Source organism: Bombina bombina, chromosome 2 (genome assembly GCF_027579735.1).
Source record: "Bombina bombina isolate aBomBom1 chromosome 2, aBomBom1.pri, whole genome shotgun sequence".
Classification (NCBI taxonomy): Eukaryota; Metazoa; Chordata; class Amphibia; order Anura; family Bombinatoridae; genus Bombina; species Bombina bombina.
The window spans coordinates 312,785,771-312,808,340 of NC_069500.1; the positions used below are offsets into that span (position 1 = coordinate 312,785,771).

At 39.4% G+C, this 22,570-nt stretch overlaps 1 long non-coding RNA gene across 1 annotated transcript in view; it reads right to left on the reverse strand.

Moving 5' to 3' along the window:
• Positions 1–22,570, reverse strand: part of LOC128648781 (uncharacterized) — a 98,455-nt gene that overhangs the window by 72,207 nt on the left and 3,678 nt on the right. The window contains exon 2 of the long non-coding RNA XR_008400625.1: positions 16,769–16,914. This is a non-coding gene — a long non-coding RNA (uncharacterized LOC128648781). The remainder of the gene's footprint in view (positions 1–16,768; positions 16,915–22,570) is intronic.

A 22,570-nucleotide genomic window follows, 5' to 3' on the forward strand; every position in this document is an offset into this window, starting at 1 on the left:
GCCACCACTCATATCTGTTGTAACAGTAGTGTAAATTTAAAAAAAAAAAAACTTTTTTGACTGTGAAACATCAGTCTGCTAGTGTAATCTAATTGCAGTTGCCTGCCTGCCAGCATGTGTGCCAGGCCCACTTGCCCAGTGCCACCACTCATATCTGGTGTAACAAACAGTAGTGTAAATTTTAAAAAAATAAACTTTTTTGACTGTGAAACATCAGTCTGCTAGTGTAATCTAATTGCAGTTGCCTGCCTGCCAGCATGTGTGCCAGGCCCACTTGCCCAGTGCCACCACTCATATCTGGTGTAACAAACAGTAGTGTAAATTTTAAAAAAATAAACTTTTTTGACTGTGAAACATCTGTCTGCTTGTGTAATCTAATTGCAGTTGCCTGCCTGCCTGCCAGCGTGTGTGCCAGGCTCACAGTGTATACTGTTCCCACTTGCCCAGTGCCACCACTCATATCTGTTGTAACAGTAGTGTAAATTTTAAAAAAAAAAAACTTTTTTGACTGTGAAACATCAGTCTTCTAGTGTAATCTAATTGCAGTTGCCTGACTGCCAGAATGTGTGCCAGGCTCACAGCGTATACTGTGCACACTTGCCCAGTGCCACCACTCATATCTTGTTTAATAGTAGTGTAAGTGTAAATTTTTAAAAAATGTAACTTTTTGGACTGTGAAACATCAGTCTGCTTTTTTGTGTCAGGCTCACAGCGTATACTGTGCCCACTTGCCCAGTGGCACCACTTAAATCTTGGTTAATAGTATTGTAAGTGTACATTTAAAAAAAAATGACAGGCAGAGGCAGGCCACCCCGCAGGTGCCGTCGTGGTCGTGGTGCTGTGATTCCCTTAGGCCCTACAATAATGCCCAGTGTTCAGAGGCCACGTACCATGAACTCGAAAAGTTCTGAAGAGGACATAGTTGACTTTTTAACACAGGACACCCAATCTTCTATAACTTCCACTCCTAACCTTGACGCACCATCCTCCTCCAGCTTATCTACGGGCACCTCTCAAATTACTACTCACCCGCCTGCCGCCACCACCAACACTAGCACCACAGCCGCTTCACTTGATCTGGCAGAGGAGTTATTTACACATCATTTGAAAGAAATGAGTGATGCGCAACCATCATTGACAGAGGATGTAGATAACAGTGATATGTCTCAGTCAGGCAGCATTACAGACATGGACGTACGGTGTGATGATGATGATGTTGTACCCGCTGCTGCTTCCTTTGTTGATTTGTCAGATACAAGTGAAGCTGTTGATGATGACGATGCATCTGTGGATGTCCCGTGGGTGCCCGCTAGAAGAGAAGAAGAACAGGGGGAAAGTTCAGATGGGGAGACAGAGAGGAGGAGACGAGTTGGAAGCAGGGGGAGGTCGTCGCAAGGAGCTAGTGGCACAGTCAGACAGCATGCATCAGCACCCAGGGTCAGCCAGACAGCACGCCAATCAACGCATGCTGTTGCCACCACCAGAATGCCGTCATTGCTGAGCGCAGCAGTGTGGCATTTTTTGTGTGTGTCTGCCTCTGACAACAGTGATGCAATTTGCAACCTGTGCCAAAAGAAACTGAGTCGTGGGAAGTCCAACACCCACCTAGGTACAACTGCTTTGCGAAGGCACATGATCGCACATCACAAACGCCTATGGGATCAACACATGAGTACAAGCAGCACACAAACTCAAAGCCGCCATCCTCCTCCTGGTCCAGCATCTTCAGCCACGTCAACCATTGCTGTCCTCCTTGCCCCCTCTCAACCATCCGCCACTCCGTCTCTCTTCCGGAGCATTTCCTGCTCATCTGCCCACAGTCAGGTGTCTGTCAAGGACATGTTTGAGCGTAAGAAGCCAATGTCACAAAGTCACCCCCTTGCCCGGCGTCTGACAGCTGGCTTGTCTGAACTCTTAGCGTGCCAGCTTTTACCATACAAGCTGGTGGAGTCTGAGGCATTCCAAAAATTTGTAGCTATTGGGACACCGCAGTGGAAGGTACCCGGACGAAATTTATTTTCACAAAAGGCAATCCCCAAACTGTACTCCATTGTGCAAAAGGAAGTAATGGCATGTCTGGCACACAGTGTTGGGGCAAGGGTTCATCTGACCACTGATAGATGGTCTGCAAAGCATGGTCAGGGCAGGTATATCACCTACACTGCGCATTGGGTAAACCTGCTGACGGCTGACAACCATGGAATGCGTGGCTCTGCAGAGTTGGTGACACTGCCACGACTTGCAGGCAGGCCTGCTGCCACCTCCTCTACTCCTCCTACTCCATCCTCTTCCATAACCTCCTCGGCTGAGTCCTCTTCTTCTGCTGCTGCGTCTTGCTCCACATCAACGGCACCCCCCAGCTCCCCAGGTACTATTTCACATCCCGGATACGGCAGTGTCACGCCGTCTTGGGGTTCACTTGCCTGAAAGCAGAGAGTCACACCGGACCAGCACTCCTGTCCGCCCTGAAAGCACAGGTGTATCACTGGCTGACTCCGCACAAACTGGAGATCGGCAAAGTGGTTTCTGACAACGGAAGTAATTTGGTGGCGGCATTGAAATTGGGCAAGTTGACACATGTGCTGTGCATGGCACATGTGTGTAATCTGATCGTACAACGCTTTGTGCATAAGTACCCAGGCTTACAGGATGTCCTGAAGCAGGCCAGGAAGGTGTGTGGCCATTTCAGGCGTTCCTACACGGCCATGGCGCACTTTCTGATATCCAGCGGCGAAACAACATGCCAGTGAGGTGCTTGATTTGCGACAGCCCGACACGTTGGAATTCAACACTCCTAATGTTCGACCGCCTGCTCCAACAAGAAAAAAACGTTAACGAGTATTTGTATGACCGGGGTACTAGGACAGCCTCTGGGGAGCTGGGAATTTTTTTGCCACGTTACTGGGCGCTCATGCGCAATGCCTGTAGGCTCATGCGTCCTTTTGAGGAGGTGACAAACCTAGTCAGTCGCACCGAAGGCACCATCAGCGACATCATACCATTTGTTTTCTTCTTGGAGTGTGCCCTGCGAAGAGTGCTGGATCAGGCCGTAGATGAGCGTGAAGAGGAAGAGTTGTGGTCACCATCACCACCAGAAACAGCCTTATCACCATCGCTTTCTGGACCGGCGGAAACGCTGGAAGAGGATCGTGAGGAAGAGGAGGAATGTGGCTTTGAGGAGGAGGAGGAAGACCAACCACAACAGGCATCCCAGGGTGCTTGTTGTCACCTATCTGGTACCCGTGGTGTTGTACGTGGCTGGGGGGAAGAAGATACCTTCAGTGAGATCACTGAGGATGAGGAACGGGACATGAGTAGCTCGGCATCCAACCTTGTGCAAATGGGGTCTTTCATGCTGTCATGCCTGTTGAGGGACCCTCGTATAAAAAAGCTGAAGGAGAACGACCTGTACTGGGTGTCCACACTACTAGACCCCCGGTATAAGCATAAAGTGCCTGAAATGTTACCAAATTACCGCAAGTCGGAAAGGATGCAGCAGTTCCAAAATAAATTAAAAAATATGCTTTACACAGCATATAAGGGTGATGTCACAGCACAACGGGAATCTAACAGGGGAAGAGGTGAAAGTAATCCTCCGACTCCCACAACCACGCCGGCAAGGACAGGACGCTTTACAGACATGTTGTTGATGGAGGACATGCGGAGCTTTTTCAGTCCTATGCATCGCCACAGCCCTTCGGGGTCCACCCTCAGAGAACGACTCGACCGACAGGTAGCAGACTACCTCGCCTTAACTGCGGATCTCGACACTCTGAGGAGCGATGAACCCCTTGACTACTGGGTGTGCAGGCTTGACCTGTGGCCTGAGCTATCCCAATTTGCGATAGAACTTCTGGCCTGCCCCGCTTCAAGTGTCCTGTCAAAAAGGACCTTCAGTGCAGCACAAGGTATTGTCACTGAGAAGAGAAGTCGCCTAGGTCAAAAAAGTCTAATTACCTCACCTTTATTAAGATGAATGAGGGATGGATTTCGAAGGGACTGACATTGGGCGATACATTCAACTAAAAAAGGCCTGATGAGATGAGCTGCCTTGGGCTAAAAATGGTCCACACGCTGCTGTATTTTATCTTCGAATGCCGGATGACTTGCGTGACTTATCCACCACCAACTACGGTTCAAGCCGCAATGTTTTAGGGCACTTTCTGCCTGGGAAACAAACATCAATTTTTCTGGCCACTGCTACAGCAGCGGCTGCAACAAAACCTAATTTTTCAGGCATGTGTACAATACATGCCAAATTTTTCTGGCCTCTGGTGCTGCACTGTGGCTTCAAAAACCACACCACTCATATCTGGTGGCACAGATCTCCCGGTTCCTAAAATCCATGCCATATACACGTCCCCTGATAGGGGGCGTAACAGGTATTAAACTGATCAGAATAGTACTACTTAACACACCACTCATATCTGGTGGCACAGTAGATTGCACGCGCAGTGCCCCAAATTTGAAGTAGGAGGACCGACCAAGCATCTTTTTCCATCTCCCGATTCCTAAAATCCATGCCATATACACGTCCCCTGGTGCCGCAACTGCCTCTGGAACCTTACCATGGGTCCCAGACCGCACGTCTTGTAATTCTCTGTCTGGGAAATTATCTATCTATCAAATCTATCTATTTATCTATCAAATCTATCTATCTATCGTATCTATCAAATGTATATTGCATCTATTGATCTATCTATCTAATCTATGTATCTATCAAATCTATCTATCTCGTGGTTGTGCAAATGGACTATTTGCGGTTGTTTGCGGTGTGTTAAATGGGGAGTTTGGTCTGTCACTGTGAAGCGGGCGTAACTCTTACACTACCTGATCGATACAACATCATACCTGATGTTTTAAAGCACGTTATTCCAAACAATTTAGGAATGTTAGGTGATTTATGCCCTTTACGGATTAAAACCAGACTCTGCATCAAGTAATTTTACGTGGGAGTTTTGCCATGGATCCCCCTCTGGCATGCCATAGTCCCCTTGAAACAACGTTTCCATCACTATTGTGGCCAGAAAGAGTCCCTGTGGGTTTTAAAATTCGTCTGCCAATTGAAGTCAATGGCTGTTCACCCGGTCGCGAACAGTTGAGGACGTTTGCGTTCGCCGTTCGCGAACGGAAAATTTTCCGTTCGCGACATCACTAGTCATAATTAGCACATTTGTAGGGGAGCTAGTGCTGCTGATGTGTTATGAAGTTAGTGACTCCTTTATCTTAACTGGCTAATTCTACAGTTCCTCGTCCTAGCATCTAGCAGATGGAAGTTCCTCTTTTGTATTATTGCTGCTAGCTGCTTCATCATTAATCAGTGGATTTTTGAGATAAGAGAGGGTGCTGCTGGTGTAACTTGCAGGTGAGGCAGGAGTGTCAGAGGTGGTGCTGCGGTAACCTGTAGTTGAGGCAAGAATGTCAGAAGTGGCTCTGGTGGCAACACAAGCAGGTTTGACAGGGGCTGTGCTGGAGGAACTGCCTGTTGGGGCAGGAATAACAAAGGTGGTGTTGGATGCACTGCTAGTTGGGACATGTTGGAGGAGCATTGGTAAAACTGGTTGCGCTTGTTTTAGGTTTGCTGCCAAAAAGTTGATATGAGACTCCAGCCTCACACTTTAACCCATAACATAATTTAAGACAACCACTCCATCATTATTCTTTGGATGTCTCATAGATAACTTTTTCTTTGGGGACGGCTACACATCTAGTCCCTTTTGCAGCTGGGGCATGTTTACAAGGTGCTACTGCTGCCAGATGGCAATAAGAAAGGGATGGATTTCTATGTGCTTGCCCTGATTGTTCTCTAGCAGCATTTTAAGGCATTCTTTGACATGACTACATGTTATCATAGCCAACTCTAAACTTGTGTACTAGTAGAAATATTAAAACTACAACTTTTTAGGTATAGACATTTAGTGTTTGGCACAATAAGTACTGCTGTTGTATTGATGGCTGCATTTTCGGCACTTGGACAAGGGCACAAAGTTTAATAAGTCAGTCACATCCACTTAACCAGAAGAAATATTACAGCTACAACTTTTTTAAAATATAGAGATTGGCAGGTTAGCAACTATTGCTGGCTGCAGTATTGGCACTTGTACAGTAGACAAACACACTGCTAGGACAAACATTAAGATAAATTAAAGGGACAGTCTAGTCCAAAATAAACTTTTATGATTCAGATAGCGAATGTAATTTTAAACAATTTTCCAATTTACTTTTATCACCAATTTTGAAGGCCGCCTCTTTTCTCAGGGCATTTTTACAGTTTTTCACCACTAGAGGGTGTTAGTTCAAGTGTGTCATATAGATAACACTGTGCTCACACACGTGGAGTTCCAGTGAGCCAGCTCTGATTGGCTAAAATAGATGTCTGTCAAAAGAATTGAAATAAGGGGGCAGTTTGCAGAGGCTTAGCTACAAGGTAATCACAAAGATAAAAAGTGTATTTATATAACTGTTGGTTATGCAAAACTAGGGAATGGGTAATAAAGGAATTATCTATCTTTTTAAACAATACAAATTCTGGTGTAGACTGTCCCTTTAATCACATCAAGTTAGCCAGCTTCAGTTGTAAATTAATTAAAGGAATAGTCTAGTCAACATTAAACTATCATGATACAGATAGAGCATGCAATTTTAAGCAACTTTATAATTTACTCCTATTATCAATATTTATTCATTCTCTTGCTATCTTTATTTGAATGTAAGGTTAGGAGCCGGCTCATTTCTTGTTCAGCACCTGGGTAGCACTTGCTGATTAGTGGCTACATTTAGACACCAATCAGAAAGTGCTACCCAGGTCTGAACCAAAAATGGGCAAGCTTATATGCTTACATTCCTGCATTTTTAAAAAAAGATAGCAAGAGAATGAAGAAAACCTGATAATAGGAGTAAATTAGAAAGTTGCTCAAAATTGCATGCTCTATCTGAATGATGAACGTTTAATTTTGACTAGACTATTCCTTTAATAGAAAAAATATTATGGCTAAGACATTTTCGGCTAGATTTAGAGTTCTGCGGCCAAAGGGGTGCGTTAGCTATGCGTGCTTTTTTCCCCCCGCACCTTTTAAATACCGCTGGTATTTAGAGTTCACAGAAGGGCTGCATTAGGCTCCAAAAAGGGAGCGTACAGGCATATTTACCGCCACTGCAACTCTCAATACCAGCGGTGCTTACAGACGCGGCCAGCTTCAAAAACGTGCTCGTGCACGATTCCCCCATAGGAAACAATGGGGCCGTTTGAGCTGAAAAAAAAAGGTGGTGTTGGATGCACTGCTAGTTGGGACATGTTGGAGGAGCATTGGTAAAACTGGTTGCGCTTGTTTTAGGTTTGCTGCCAAAAAGTTGATATGAGACTCCAGCCTCACACTTTAACCCATAACATAATTTAAGACAACCACTCCATCATTATTCTTTGGATGTCTCATAGATAACTTTTTCTTTGGGGACGGCTACACATCTAGTCCCTTTTGCAGCTGGGGCATGTTTACAAGGTGCTACTGCTGCCAGATGGCAATAAGAAAGGGATGGATTTCTATGTGCTTGCCCTGATTGTTCTCTAGCAGCATTTTAAGGCATTCTTTGACATGACTACATGTTATCATAGCCAACTCTAAACTTGTGTACTAGTAGAAATATTAAAACTACAACTTTTTAGGTATAGACATTTAGTGTTTGGCACAATAAGTACTGCTGTTGTATTGATGGCTGCATTTTCGGCACTTGGACAAGGGCACAAAGTTTAATAAGTCAGTCACATCCACTTAACCAGAAGAAATATTACAGCTACAACTTTTTTAAAATATAGAGATTGGCAGGTTAGCAACTATTGCTGGCTGCAGTATTGGCACTTGTACAGTAGACAAACACACTGCTAGGACAAACATTAAGATAAATTAAAGGGACAGTCTAGTCCAAAATAAACTTTTATGATTCAGATAGCGAATGTAATTTTAAACAATTTTCCAATTTACTTTTATCACCAATTTTGAAGGCCGCCTCTTTTCTCAGGGCATTTTTACAGTTTTTCACCACTAGAGGGTGTTAGTTCAAGTGTGTCATATAGATAACACTGTGCTCACACACGTGGAGTTCCAGTGAGCCAGCTCTGATTGGCTAAAATAGATGTCTGTCAAAAGAATTGAAATAAGGGGGCAGTTTGCAGAGGCTTAGCTACAAGGTAATCACAAAGATAAAAAGTGTATTTATATAACTGTTGGTTATGCAAAACTAGGGAATGGGTAATAAAGGAATTATCTATCTTTTTAAACAATACAAATTCTGGTGTAGACTGTCCCTTTAATCACATCAAGTTAGCCAGCTTCAGTTGTAAATTAATTAAAGGAATAGTCTAGTCAACATTAAACTATCATGATACAGATAGAGCATGCAATTTTAAGCAACTTTATAATTTACTCCTATTATCAATATTTATTCATTCTCTTGCTATCTTTATTTGAATGTAAGGTTAGGAGCCGGCTCATTTTTTGTTCAGCACCTGGGTAGCACTTGCTGATTAGTGGCTACATTTAGACACCAATCAGAAAGTGCTACCCAGGTCTGAACCAAAAATGGGCAAGCTTATATGCTTACATTCCTGCATTTTTAAAAAAAGATAGCAAGAGAATGAAGAAAACCTGATAATAGGAGTAAATTAGAAAGTTGCTCAAAATTGCATGCTCTATCTGAATGATGAACGTTTAATTTTGACTAGACTATTCCTTTAATAGAAAAAATATTATGGCTAAGACATTTTCGGCTAGATTTAGAGTTCTGCGGCCAAAGGGGTGCGTTAGCTATGCGTGCTTTTTTCCCCCCGCACCTTTTAAATACCGCTGGTATTTAGAGTTCACAGAAGGGCTGCATTAGGCTCCAAAAAGGGAGCGTACAGGCATATTTACCGCCACTGCAACTCTCAATACCAGCGGTGCTTACAGACGCGGCCAGCTTCAAAAACGTGCTCGTGCACGATTCCCCCATAGGAAACAATGGGGCCGTTTGAGCTGAAAAAAAAAGGTGGTGTTGGATGCACTGCTAGTTGGGACATGTTGGAGGAGCATTGGTAAAACTGGTTGCGCTTGTTTTAGGTTTGCTGCCAAAAAGTTGATATGAGACTCCAGCCTCACACTTTAACCCATAACATAATTTAAGACAACCACTCCATCATTATTCTTTGGATGTCTCATAGATAACTTTTTCTTTGGGGACGGCTACACATCTAGTCCCTTTTGCAGCTGGGGCATGTTTACAAGGTGCTACTGCTGCCAGATGGCAATAAGAAAGGGATGGATTTCTATGTGCTTGCCCTGATTGTTCTCTAGCAGCATTTTAAGGCATTCTTTGACATGACTACATGTTATCATAGCCAACTCTAAACTTGTGTACTAGTAGAAATATTAAAACTACAACTTTTTAGGTATAGACATTTAGTGTTTGGCACAATAAGTACTGCTGTTGTATTGATGGCTGCATTTTCGGCACTTGGACAAGGGCACAAAGTTTAATAAGTCAGTCACATCCACTTAACCAGAAGAAATATTACAGCTACAACTTTTTTAAAATATAGAGATTGGCAGGTTAGCAACTATTGCTGGCTGCAGTATTGGCACTTGTACAGTAGACAAACACACTGCTAGGACAAACATTAAGATAAATTAAAGGGACAGTCTAGTCCAAAATAAACTTTTATGATTCAGATAGCGAATGTAATTTTAAACAATTTTCCAATTTACTTTTATCACCAATTTTGAAGGCCGCCTCTTTTCTCAGGGCATTTTTACAGTTTTTCACCACTAGAGGGTGTTAGTTCAAGTGTGTCATATAGATAACACTGTGCTCACACACGTGGAGTTCCAGTGAGCCAGCTCTGATTGGCTAAAATAGATGTCTGTCAAAAGAATTGAAATAAGGGGGCAGTTTGCAGAGGCTTAGCTACAAGGTAATCACAAAGATAAAAAGTGTATTTATATAACTGTTGGTTATGCAAAACTAGGGAATGGGTAATAAAGGAATTATCTATCTTTTTAAACAATACAAATTCTGGTGTAGACTGTCCCTTTAATCACATCAAGTTAGCCAGCTTCAGTTGTAAATTAATTAAAGGAATAGTCTAGTCAACATTAAACTATCATGATACAGATAGAGCATGCAATTTTAAGCAACTTTATAATTTACTCCTATTATCAATATTTATTCATTCTCTTGCTATCTTTATTTGAATGTAAGGTTAGGAGCCGGCTCATTTTTTGTTCAGCACCTGGGTAGCACTTGCTGATTAGTGGCTACATTTAGACACCAATCAGAAAGTGCTACCCAGGTCTGAACCAAAAATGGGCAAGCTTATATGCTTACATTCCTGCATTTTTAAAAAAAGATAGCAAGAGAATGAAGAAAACCTGATAATAGGAGTAAATTAGAAAGTTGCTAAAAATTGCATGCTCTATCTGAATGATGAACGTTTAATTTTGACTAGACTATTCCTTTAATAGAAAAAATATTATGGCTAAGACATTTTCGGCTAGATTTAGAGTTCTGCGGCCAAAGGGGTGCGTTAGCTATGCGTGCTTTTTTCCCCCCGCACCTTTTAAATACCGCTGGTATTTAGAGTTCACAGAAGGGCTGCATTAGGCTCCAAAAAGGGAGCGTACAGGCATATTTACCGCCACTGCAACTCTCAATACCAGCGGTGCTTACAGACGCGGCCAGCTTCAAAAACGTGCTCGTGCACGATTCCCCCATAGGAAACAATGGGGCCGTTTGAGCTGAAAAAAAAACTAACACCTGCAAAAAAGCAGCGTTCAGCTCCTAACGCAGCCCCATTGTTTCCTATGGGGAAACACTTCCTAAGTCTGCACCTAACACCCTAACATGTACCCCGAGTCTAAACACCCCTAACCTTACACTTATTAACCCCTAATCTGCCGACCCCTGCATATTATTATTAACCCCTAATCTGCCGCTCCGTACACCGCCGCAACCTACATTATCCCTATGAAACCCCTAATTTGCTGCCCCTAACCCCCGCCGACCCCTATATTATATTTATTACCCCCTAATCTGCCCTCCCCCAACGTCGCTGCTACCTACCTACAATTATTAACCCCTAATCTGCCGACCGGACCTCACCGCTACTCTAATAAACGTATTAACCCCTAAAGCTAAGTCTAACCCTAACCCTAACACCCCCCTAAGTTAAATATAATTTTTATCTAACGAAATAAAATAATTCTTATTAAATAAATTATTCCTATTTAAAGCTAAATACTTACCTGTAAAATAAACCCTAATATAGCTACAATATAAATAATAATTATATTGTAGTAATTTTAGGATTAATATTTATTTTACAGGCAACTTTGTATTTATTTTAACCAGGTACAATAGCTATTAAATAGTTAATAACTATTTAATAGCTACCTAGTTAAAATAATTACAAAAGTACCTGTAAAATAAATCCTAACCTAAGTTACAATTAAACCTAACAATACACTATCAATAAACTAATTAAATAAACTACCTACAATTATCTACAATTAAACCTAACACTACACTATCAATAAATAAATTAAATACAAATACCTACAAATAAATACACTAACTAAAGTACAAAAAATAAAAAAAGAACTAAGTTACAAAAAATAAAAAAAGAACTAAGTTACAAAAAATTAAAAATTTTTTTACAAACATTATAAAAATATTACAATTTTAAGCTAATTACACCTACTCTAAGCCCCCTAATAAAATAACAAAGCCCCCAAAAATAAAAAAATGCCCTACCCTATTCTAAAATAAAAATTGAAAAGCTCTTTTACCTTACCAGCCCTTAAAAGGGCCTTTTGCGGGGCATGCCCCAAAGAATTCTGCTCTTTTGCCTGTAAAAAAAACATACAATACCCCCCCAACATTACAACCCACCACCCACATACCCCTAATCTAACCCAAACCCCCCTTAAATAAACCTAACACTAAGCCCCTGAAGATCTTCCTACCTTGTCTTCACCACGCCGGGTATCACCGATCAGTCCAGAATAGGGTCCGAAGTCTTCCTCCTATCCGGGCGATGTCTTCATCCAAGCAGGGGCTGAAGAGGTCCATTATCCGGCTAAAGTCTTCATCCAAGCGGGGGCTGAAGAGGTCCATCATCCGGCTGAAGTCTTCTATCAAGCGGCATCTTCAATCTTCTTTCTTCTGGATCCATCTTCATCCCGCCGACGCGGAACATCCTTCTTCCCCGACGGACTAACGACGAATTAAGGTTCCTTTAAGGGACGTCATCCAAGATGGTGTCCCTTCAATTCCGATTGGCTGATAGGATTCTATCAGCCAATCGGAATTAAGGTAGGAATAATCTGATTGGCTGATGGAATCAGCCAATCAGATTGAAGTTCAATCCGATTGGCTGATCCAATCAGCCAATCAGATTGAGCTCACATTCTATTGGCTGTTCCGATTTTTGCTACCTTAATTCCGATTGGCTGATAGAATCCTATCAGCCAATCGGAATTGAAGGGACGCCATCTTGGATGACGATCCAATCAGCCAATCAGATTGAGCTCGCATTCTATTGGCTGTTCAGATTTTTCCTACCTTAATTCCGATTGGCTGATAGAATCCTATCAGCCAATCGGAATTGAAGGGACGCCATCTTGGATGACGTCCCTTAAAGGAACCTTCATTCGTCGTTAGTCCGTCGGGGAAGAAGGATGTTCCGCATCGGCGGGATGAAGATGGATCCAGAAGAAAGAAGTTTGAAGATGCCGCTTGATAGAAGACTTCAGCCGGATGATGGATCTCTTCAGCCCCCGCTTGGATGAAGACTTCAGCCGGATGATGGACCTCTTCAGCCCCCGCTTGGATGAAGACATCGCCTGGATTGGATGAAGACTTCGGACCCTCTTCTGGACGGATCGGTGATACCCGGCATGGTGAAGACAAGGTAGGGAGATATTCAGGGGCTTAGTGTTAGGTTTATTTAAGGGGGGTTTGGGTTAGATTAGGGGTATGTGGGTGGTGGGTTGTAATGTTGGGGGGTATTGTATGTTTTTTTTTACAGGCAAAAGAGCAGAATTCTTTGGGGCATGCCTAGCAAAAGGCCCTTTTAAGGGCTGGTAAGGTAAAAGAGCAGTAAAATATTTATTTTAGAATAGGGTAGGGCATTTTTTTTATTTTGGGGGCTGTTATTTTTTTAGGTGGCTTAGAGTAGGTGTAATTAGTTTAAAATTCTTGTAATCTTTTCTTATTTTTTGTAATTTAGTGTTTGTTTTTTTTTATAATTTAGTGTTTGTTTTTTTTTGTAATTTAGTTTAGTTGATTTAATTGTAGATAATTGTAGGTAGTTTATTTAATTAATTTATTGATAGTGTAGTGTTAGGTTTAATTGTAACTTAGGTTAGGATTTATTTTACAGGTAATTTTGTATTTCTTTTAGCTAGGTAGCTATTAAATAGTTATTAACTATTTAATAGCTATTGTACCTAGTTAAAATAAATACAAAGTTGCCTGTAAAATAAATATAAATCCTAAAATAGCTACAATATAATTATTATTTATATTGTAGCTATATTAGGGTTTATTTTAGAGGTAAGTATTTAGCTTTAAATAGGAATAATTTATTTAATAAGAATTATTTTATTTCGTTAGATAAAAATTATATTTAACTTAGGGGGGTGTTAGTGTTAGACTTAGCTTTGGGGTTAATACATTTATTAGAGTAGCGGTGAGGTCCGGTCGGCAGATTAGGGGTTAATAAGTGTAGTTGGGTAGCGGCGACGTTGGGGGGGGCAGATTAGGGGGTAATAAATATTATGTAGGGGTCGGCGATGTTAGGGGCAGCAGATTAGGGGTACATAAGGATAATCTAGGTGGCGGCGGTGTATGGTCGGCAGATTAGGGGTTAAATAAAATTAATAGAGTGGCGGCGATGTGGGGGGCCTCGGTTTAGGGGTACATAGGTAGTTTATGGGTGTTAGTGTACTTTAGAGCACAGTAGCTAAGAGCTTTATGAACCAGCGTTAGCCCAGAAAGCTCTTAACTCCTGGCTTTTTCCTGCGGCTGGAGTATTGTCGTTAGATTTCTAACGCTCACTTCAGCCAAGACTCTAAATACCGGCGTTAGAAAGATCCCATTGAAAAGATAGGATACGCAATTGGCGTAGGGGGATCTGCGGTATGGAAAAGTTGCGGCTGGAAAGTGAGCGTTAGACCCTTACCTACAAGACTCTAAATACCAGCGGTAGGACAAAACCAGCGTTAGGACCCCCTAACGCTGGTTTTGACGGCAAACGCAGAACTCTAAATCTAGGCGTTTGAATTTAGAGATTGACAGTTTTTGTATTGACGGCTGCAGTGTTGGCTCTGGACAGTGAACCGTCACATTACTAGGATACACTCTCTTCATTTTTCAAGACTCATTATCCTCAGGCATAGTAACCCAGGACTGGAATAAAGTTTGATGTGGTGCCACATGTGGCTATAGACCAGTTAGTCTGACATCAATAGTGGGGAAGATACTTGAAGGGATTATAAAGGATTATATTAATGAGTATATTCATGTAAACAAGATAATGAGTTCAAATCAGCATGGTTTTATGAGAAAGAGATAATGTCAAACTAATCTAATTAGATTCTACGAGAAAGTAAGTAAAAATATAGATAAAGGTGATTCATTTGATGTGATATACCTAGATTTTGCAAAGGTGTTTGACACAGTGCAACTTGAAAGATTAATGTAAAAAATGAGGGGACTGGGAATAGCTGAAAATGTCAACTCATGGATAAATAACTGGATAAAAGACAGGGAGTAGTAAATGGATCATACTCAGCTTGGACAAAAGTAATCAGTGGAGTCCCCAAGGGATCAGTACTGTACTATAATTTAATATTTGTATTAATGACTTGGAGCAAGGGTTAAATTGCAACATCACTATTTTTGCAAATGACATAAAGTTGTGTAAGGTCATTAGGTCAATGCAGGATGAAATTGCTTTACAAAAATTAGAATAGGCAGGTAAATGGAAAATGAGATTTAATACTGGAAAATGCAAGGGTCTACATTTTGGAAGTAAAAATAAGCAGGCAACCTACTTTGGGAGTAGTAATAGATAACAAGCTATAGATGGGTGCACAATGCAGGGCACTTGCTTCTAAGGCTAATAAAATACTAGCATGGATTAAAAGAGGCATTGATGCAAGGGAGGAAAGCATAATTCTGTCAATATATAAATCCCTGGTAAGACCTCACCTTGAGTATGGAGTACAGTTCACTGTTTTTTCACTGTAAGAGCAATCAAACTGTGGAAATCATTACCTAATGAGGTATATAGTAAATGCAATACCTTGGATACAATTACAATGGTTTAGATTTGGGTAGAAATAGAATTCAGGGATATGATTATCTGTGTTAAATGGGTCACCTTTTTTAATGGGATTATAAGTATATTAAAATTTGTATAGGTTGAACTAGATAGACTTCTTTCTTTTTCAACCTCATCTACTATGTTACTATGCATATTGTGAAGACTATTTCTCAAAACAATTCAGCAGATTCAGTAGCCAATGGAAAGTAAAAGCCATTTTATTTCTATGCAATGTATAGATTTTCCAAGATAACCATAATAGATATTATATCAATGCAATGAATTACCTGACTGCATGCTTCTGAGTTTTGAGGGGAAACAAACTTCATTGTGGCCCAAGGGCAATTGGACATGTTTGCTGAACTATGTGGGCAGTCTCTACTCCAGATAAGGTATTATTGCGAGTAAAAAGGTGAGGGAAAACAAATCCTCTGTACTCTCATCTGCATTAGTGACACATATAGAAGCACTGCTTCAGTGGGAATAATGTGAGTTATGAACAATTCTGCTTAAAAAAAAAAAATCTTAATCACATTATCTGAAATATAGTGAGTTAGTTGAATTTCCTGTCAGTAGTTTCAAAGTTCCCTGGCATTTTTTACTAGTGCATATTGTAAAACACCTGCCTTTTGCAACTACAAGCCTTCAGATCCTCCTATTCATAATGATCACAAGGTATTATTTTCATAAAGCAGTACTTGCACTTTTGTCATATTTATATCTGGAGTGAATTGAAAATGTTAACAAAAGCTATGTTAAAGTACTTATGTCACCAATATTTTTTTACTGTACCACTAATATAGATAGATTAGATAGAGATTTTCTGGGCTACACCTAAATACTGGGCAGGTGAAGAGTCACTAGCTAGTACCATTAACTTAAGTAGACACTCGCAACCAGTCCATAAGCAAGATAATACTTGGTATTAAGTAATATAAGAGAGTTAAAGGGACACTGAACCCAAATTTTTTCTTTTGTGATTCAGATATGCAATTGTAAGCAACTTTCTAATTTACTCCTATTATCAGTTTTTCTTCATTCTTTTGCTATCTTTATTTGAAAAAGAAGGCATCTAAGCAATTTTTTGGGTTCAGAACTCTGGACAGCACTTTTTTTGTTGGTGGATGAATTTATCCACCAATCAACAAGGACAACCCAGGTTATTCACCAAAAATGGGCCGGCATCTAAACTTACATTCTTGCATTTCAAATAAAGATACCAAGAGAATAAAGAAAATTTGATAATAGGAGTAAATTAAAAAGTTGCTTAAAATGTCTATCTGAATCACGAAAAAAAAATTTGAGTTCAGTGTCCCTTTAATGTTAACTAGCTAGATAATTAGTTTATTACATCAGGAGTTTGGAAATGTGGAAGGTTGGAGTCAAATTAGAATACAGCCAGCAACTTACCTTGATCATAATGTACATCAGAAGGACTTTCATCTTGTAAGTCTTATTTGGATTTGTCAGAGGTTAGCCAGAGCAGGAGCACTGTGAAAAGTCTGGACTTTCTGGATCCGTATCTCCATGTCCTCTCTTCTCCAGTAGACCTATAGCTTTGGGCATGTTTGATCCAGAATCAGTAATGGATCCCAGCCTTCCAGATTGCTATCAATACATTCAGCTACTGTTTCACTTGTTTTTAAAACACAAGAGACATGAGCGCAAACCTCTCTGGGTGTAGTAAATTTAATACTCAAAGTGCGCAAAAAATAAAAAAACTTACTAGAAGTGATATAAATGCATAACAAATATATGTGTACTCCAGTGTTCCATGTTCATTCCTCCGCTACAGATGTAATCTTCTGTTTGTTGGCGTGCTATAGCTGTGTGTTGTGTTGGTCCGTTAGAGCACCAGTAATAGCGGAGCGTTGTCGGACGGACCTGTGAGTACTTTCCTTTTAGTAACCTCAGTGTCTTGATGACATTTCACTATTGTGTGATTTCCAATTTATCGAGAGACATATTAGAAGCCATCAAGAGCTAATAGAGGGTATGGAAGCACCTCAATTCTTTACATCTGCATTAAATGTATAGCACCTAGAGTGGGTTGCGCTCATGTCACATGTTTTAACAGCTTATTTTATTAACGGATTAACTATCATTTTGGGACAATAATTTGCTATACATTTATTCTTTTAAAGGAATACACTTTGAGGTTTTTAACATTTGTAAAATTTACTTTGTACACTATTAGGAAGCGCTGGTATTTAGTAGTTTTATTTTTCATGTTTCACTTGTTTGTTTATGCATTCATAAGTGCTCTACCAGGAATGAACAACAGCTCAGTAGATTGTTCTATGGCGACTGACCTGGCTAGGTGGGATCAGACTGATCTTCTTCAGGAATGTTGTGAAAAGCACAATTTGGCTAAAAGAGGCTGCTTCTAGGTGGTAACTCGCCATTGAACAAGTTACTACTAAGCTGTTGTTCGTGCCTGGTAGAGAGCTTCTCTTACAGTATGCACTTATGTGTAGATGGCATATCAGACACAAACGTAGCAAAGTATGCGAGAATGGTAAAAGCATGCAGATATTGGTACACATAAGGCACTGAGACCTATTTACTCCATCTATCATTACAAAGGGTTACTCTGCATGCCTTTCTTACCATTTCTGTCATACACAGGGTTGCTCTTTGAATTTTCAGTGAAATCATAAAATTAATTATTGCAGCACCTGGTGTATAGAACTTGGGGTTAAGGGCAAATGCTTGCAAGTCACACAGTGTAGTGGACAAGTCTGTATCAATAAAAACACATTTACAAGACAGTTTTTGCATTGTATATAAATATATATTATATACAACTAGTTGCCCTAGCTTGCTGCTTCACATGAGGGCTACCACTACTGATTATATCAATGGTGCTCTTTTTTCTCCTTATATTTAGCCATGAATAACTTCTATTCCTGTTGATGACAGCTTTGCTTTGAGGTTTGTGGGATTGTTCTCTTTCAGCTCTCTAACACAAAGGGTGTGGTTTAACATGACAATGACTTGCTCTTTTCTGTGTCAAAGTTGAAGTCAAAGTAGTCCCCACCAGGGCTCTGTCATTTCCTACCAGCCATAATACCATCATGATGTAGCATCATAGGATTAGTAAGTAACCTTACTCGTTTGACAGGTTGTATATCTTATTACAATGTGGATACCAGAATTCACTGCACCATCATTTTACCTTAAGTTTTTAGTTTTATTTCAAATTCCTTTATTTTTTCTTTCACATAAATTATTTTGATTTTAAAAGTTTTTTTTGTAATTAGTTTTTTGTGTTCGTTTTCATTTACAATTATAACTTTGCACAGATTTTACAGTGTTGCATATTCCCAAGAAGAAAAAAAACGGCTCCAAAAATAGCTGAATGCAGACTTACAGCTTGTGTGTATTTGTGGTTACAGATTGTGGGATACAAATAGCGCTCCTGTGTGCAGTAGGAGTACCTGCACTAACGCCTAATCTGATTCTATACCTCATATTTAAATTAAAGAAAAAAACCCTATTGAGAGAATAGGGAAAAGTATGCTCTTTTTACACATAAAGTATATATTTTTCCACTTAAAATTTAACTTTTACTAGTATTAGTTTAAAAAAGGGTGCCGAACACTTTCTGATGACCTGCCGCACTAATTACCCGGGTACACTTACACTTAACCTTTTATATTTAACATTTTAATTTTTGTTTCAGTCCATTTAATTTATTTATTTCTATTTGTTTTATTTTTATTTTATGTTTTTATTTTTATCATTGTTTCAAATGTTAGAGTCTATTATAACTCTGAAATAAGGTCCGATCGAAATCAGACCTGGCATTGTTCATTACCATCGAACTTTAAACTTTTACATATGTTGATGCTTGCCAGGATCATCTTTTTTGCTCATATGAAAAGACTAAATATCACCTGGACTAGTCATTTGTAGACTAAGGAAGCCCATGACTTCCTCTACGTTTAAAAGATGCCATCTAATGTTTATGTATGAATCACACCAATTATTCTTTGTGTTCAATTGTATTATCATTTTCTTTTATTGTTATGTAAAACTCAAAAACCAAATATATACAAAAAAAAAAAAAGGCAGCAGAAATAGAAGTATCTGGCGTGCCAGAAAAATAGTTAAAGACACAACTCTGTAACTGTGACTTGTATAAAGTACTTCAATGTTGCTGATTTTAGGTAGTTTATCACATATGAGGAGGAGGGGAAAAATCAATAATATTAGGTAAATGTAAGAGCCTCTATTTAGGAACTGTGTCCTGTATTGCCCTATATTAGGGTAGATAAGCCACTTTTTTTACACTAAATATGCTATAAATCCCTTCCCTATCCTTCCCACAATATGTCCCAAATGTTACAACAAATGTTACAACAACAAATAAAAATAGTCTAAAATTTACAGTTAAAATAAACACGAAGCCCCTGACGCAGTCGCGTTTCACTTATACTTATTTCACTTATTCTCTGAATAGGGTTTTTTTTTTATTTAAATGTTGTAATATGCTCTAAGCACACTCCCAGCCAGTTACCTCTTTCTATAATATAGACAAGGTCAGCTGGGAGATATTAGAACTTTTGCCTTTTCCAGCAATTCTGGGAGCGCCTCCCTCTGTTTTGTTCTATACCTCAAATTGTTTGAGGTTACACTTGTGAGTTTGTTTTTTGTCTATGTAATAAATAATACTTTTAATTGGATATACTGCACCATGATGGTATCTTTCTCCTTGCGCTATATTTCGTTTGTTTTTAGTTGCAAGTTTTCTAACCACTCACTGATATCACACCAGTGACCAAGAAGGGAGTTGCATTTTAAGGAGGACCAGTTGACGTTCATTGGAAACACTTTTGCATAAATCAGGATCATGTCTACTACAAACTAGGATCTTTTTACATGAACTCTCTATATGCTGCTAATGTTATTTTTTCATTTTTGCAACATAGGTCCACTTTTTTTTTGCACTTTATGATTTTTTGAATGTTACAAATTTATGAATTTGTGATCTTTTAGGATTTTAGACTGTGTTTGAATATATTAGAATACTTGGCGCTTCTGATCTTTTTGATGTGTTTGTATGATTCAGATAGAGCATGGGATTTTAAAGAACTTTCCCATTTTTATTATCTAATTTGTTTTGTTTTCTTGGTTTGCTTTGTTAAAAAGGATACCTAGGTAGGTTCCGGAGCTGCTGATTGATGGCTGCACATAAATACCTCATGTCATTTGCTCACCCAATGTATTAACTAGCTCCCAGTAGTTCATTGCTACTTCTTCAAAGGATAATAAGAGAATAAAGTAAAATTAGATCATATTAGTAAATTGGAAATTTGTTTAAAATTATATTCTCTACCTGAAACATGAAAGAAAATATTTGGGTTTCATGTTCCTTTAACTAATTGCATAGTCTGGGGAATAGGTAATAAAGGGATTATCTATCTTTTTAAAGGGACAGTCTAGTCCAAAATAAACTTTCATGATTCAGATAGAGACTATAATTTTAAACAATTTTCCAATTTACTTGTATCACCAAATTAGCTTTGTTCTCTTGGTATTCTTAGTTGAAAGCTAAACCTAGGAGGTTCATATGCTAATTTCTAAGCCCTTGAAGGCTGCCTCTTCTCTCAGGGCATTTTGACAGTTTTTAACCACTAGAGGGTGTTAGTTCATGTGTGTCATATAGATAGCACTGTGCTCACGCACGTGGAGTTCCAGTGAGCCAGCTCTGATTGGCTAAAATGGATGTCTGTCAAAAGAACTGAAATAAGGGGGCAGTTTTGTAGAGGCTTAGATACAAGGTAATCACAGAGGTAAAAAGTGTATTTATATAACTGTTGGTAATGCAAAACTAGGGAATGGGTAATAAAGGGTTTATCTATCTTTTTAAACAATAACAATTCTGGTGAAGACTGTCCCTTTAAGCACTATACGCCAGCTGTGTCAACAATTAAAAAATGCAGTCATTACCAGATGATAAAGGCATTTTAGACTCTTTGGGGAAGTGCTGTATTTAAAATTCTGGTACATAGAGCATACTTAAAGGGACAGTATACTGTAAAATAGTTTTTCCCTTAATGTGTTTACAATTGCTTTTTTACCAACTGCAGAGTAAAAAATGTATGAAAATTAGCTTTTTAAGGTTTATTTCTGTATATTAAATCTCTGATTTTGTGTTTTGAAGCCACAGCCTAATAAAATAGGTTGAGCTTGTAGGTATAATCAGATCTCATTACTGTATCACATTGTGCACATATACCTGCTTCTTTATCTTATATCTGTCCTTAAAACAATCACCAATACTTTGAGAGAACAAAGGAAAATCAACAATTTATTACCTTATCTCTGCTTTATCACACTGGGAGTGTAATTTCTTCTGCTGGCTGTGTTTGCACAGCTTATCTATAGCTGGTACGCGCAGCCACAAACTTTCAGAATAGGTGGGGATACCACATGTCAAATTAACTATTTCAAATGCCAATATAAGGGTAAAGGAGCTACTTGTAAACAATTTAATACACTCCAGCAGGTAAAGTGGATCATTGGGAACAAATTAAAGGGGAGAAAATGTTTGAGTAAACTGTCCCTTTAAATACACCTTTGAAACAGCTATAGCTTTTACTAGAAGCATTTTTGCTTATACATGTATAATACAAAAATGTTTCTATTCAAAATTGAAATGCATCCATGTGAATTCTGGGTTTGGCTGGAATATCCTTTAAAGGATAACTAACTTTTTATTACTAAATGTAAAATTCAATAACTGTTTTGAAGATAAATGATATTATCTATGAAATGTACCTATTTATTTCTTGAAACGAAGCATCCTTCTTTCATAAAATTACATTTTATTATTTTAAGATGACATCACGTCATCCAGCCCACAAATGTGGGCCGTCTATGGCATAATCAAACCGCCAATGGTATCCTTTTTACTTGCATATAATTATAATGAATTAACGCCATTAAACGCATGCGCAATAGACTATACCTCTTTTCGCATGCGCAATTAGCAGCACTAAATTAGAGATCATTGCGGTCGTGAACAAACTAACGCATGCGCATTAGAAACTTTGTTTGGTTCGGAAGATGGTGACGTATCATGTGACGTGGAGACAACTCGCGCATGCGCAATACGTCAAAAGAACGCCATCTTCCAACTGCAGTTGTCAGCACGGATTGGGAATCCGTAAATGCTGATATACAAGTGGGTTTGGAAAAATTAGT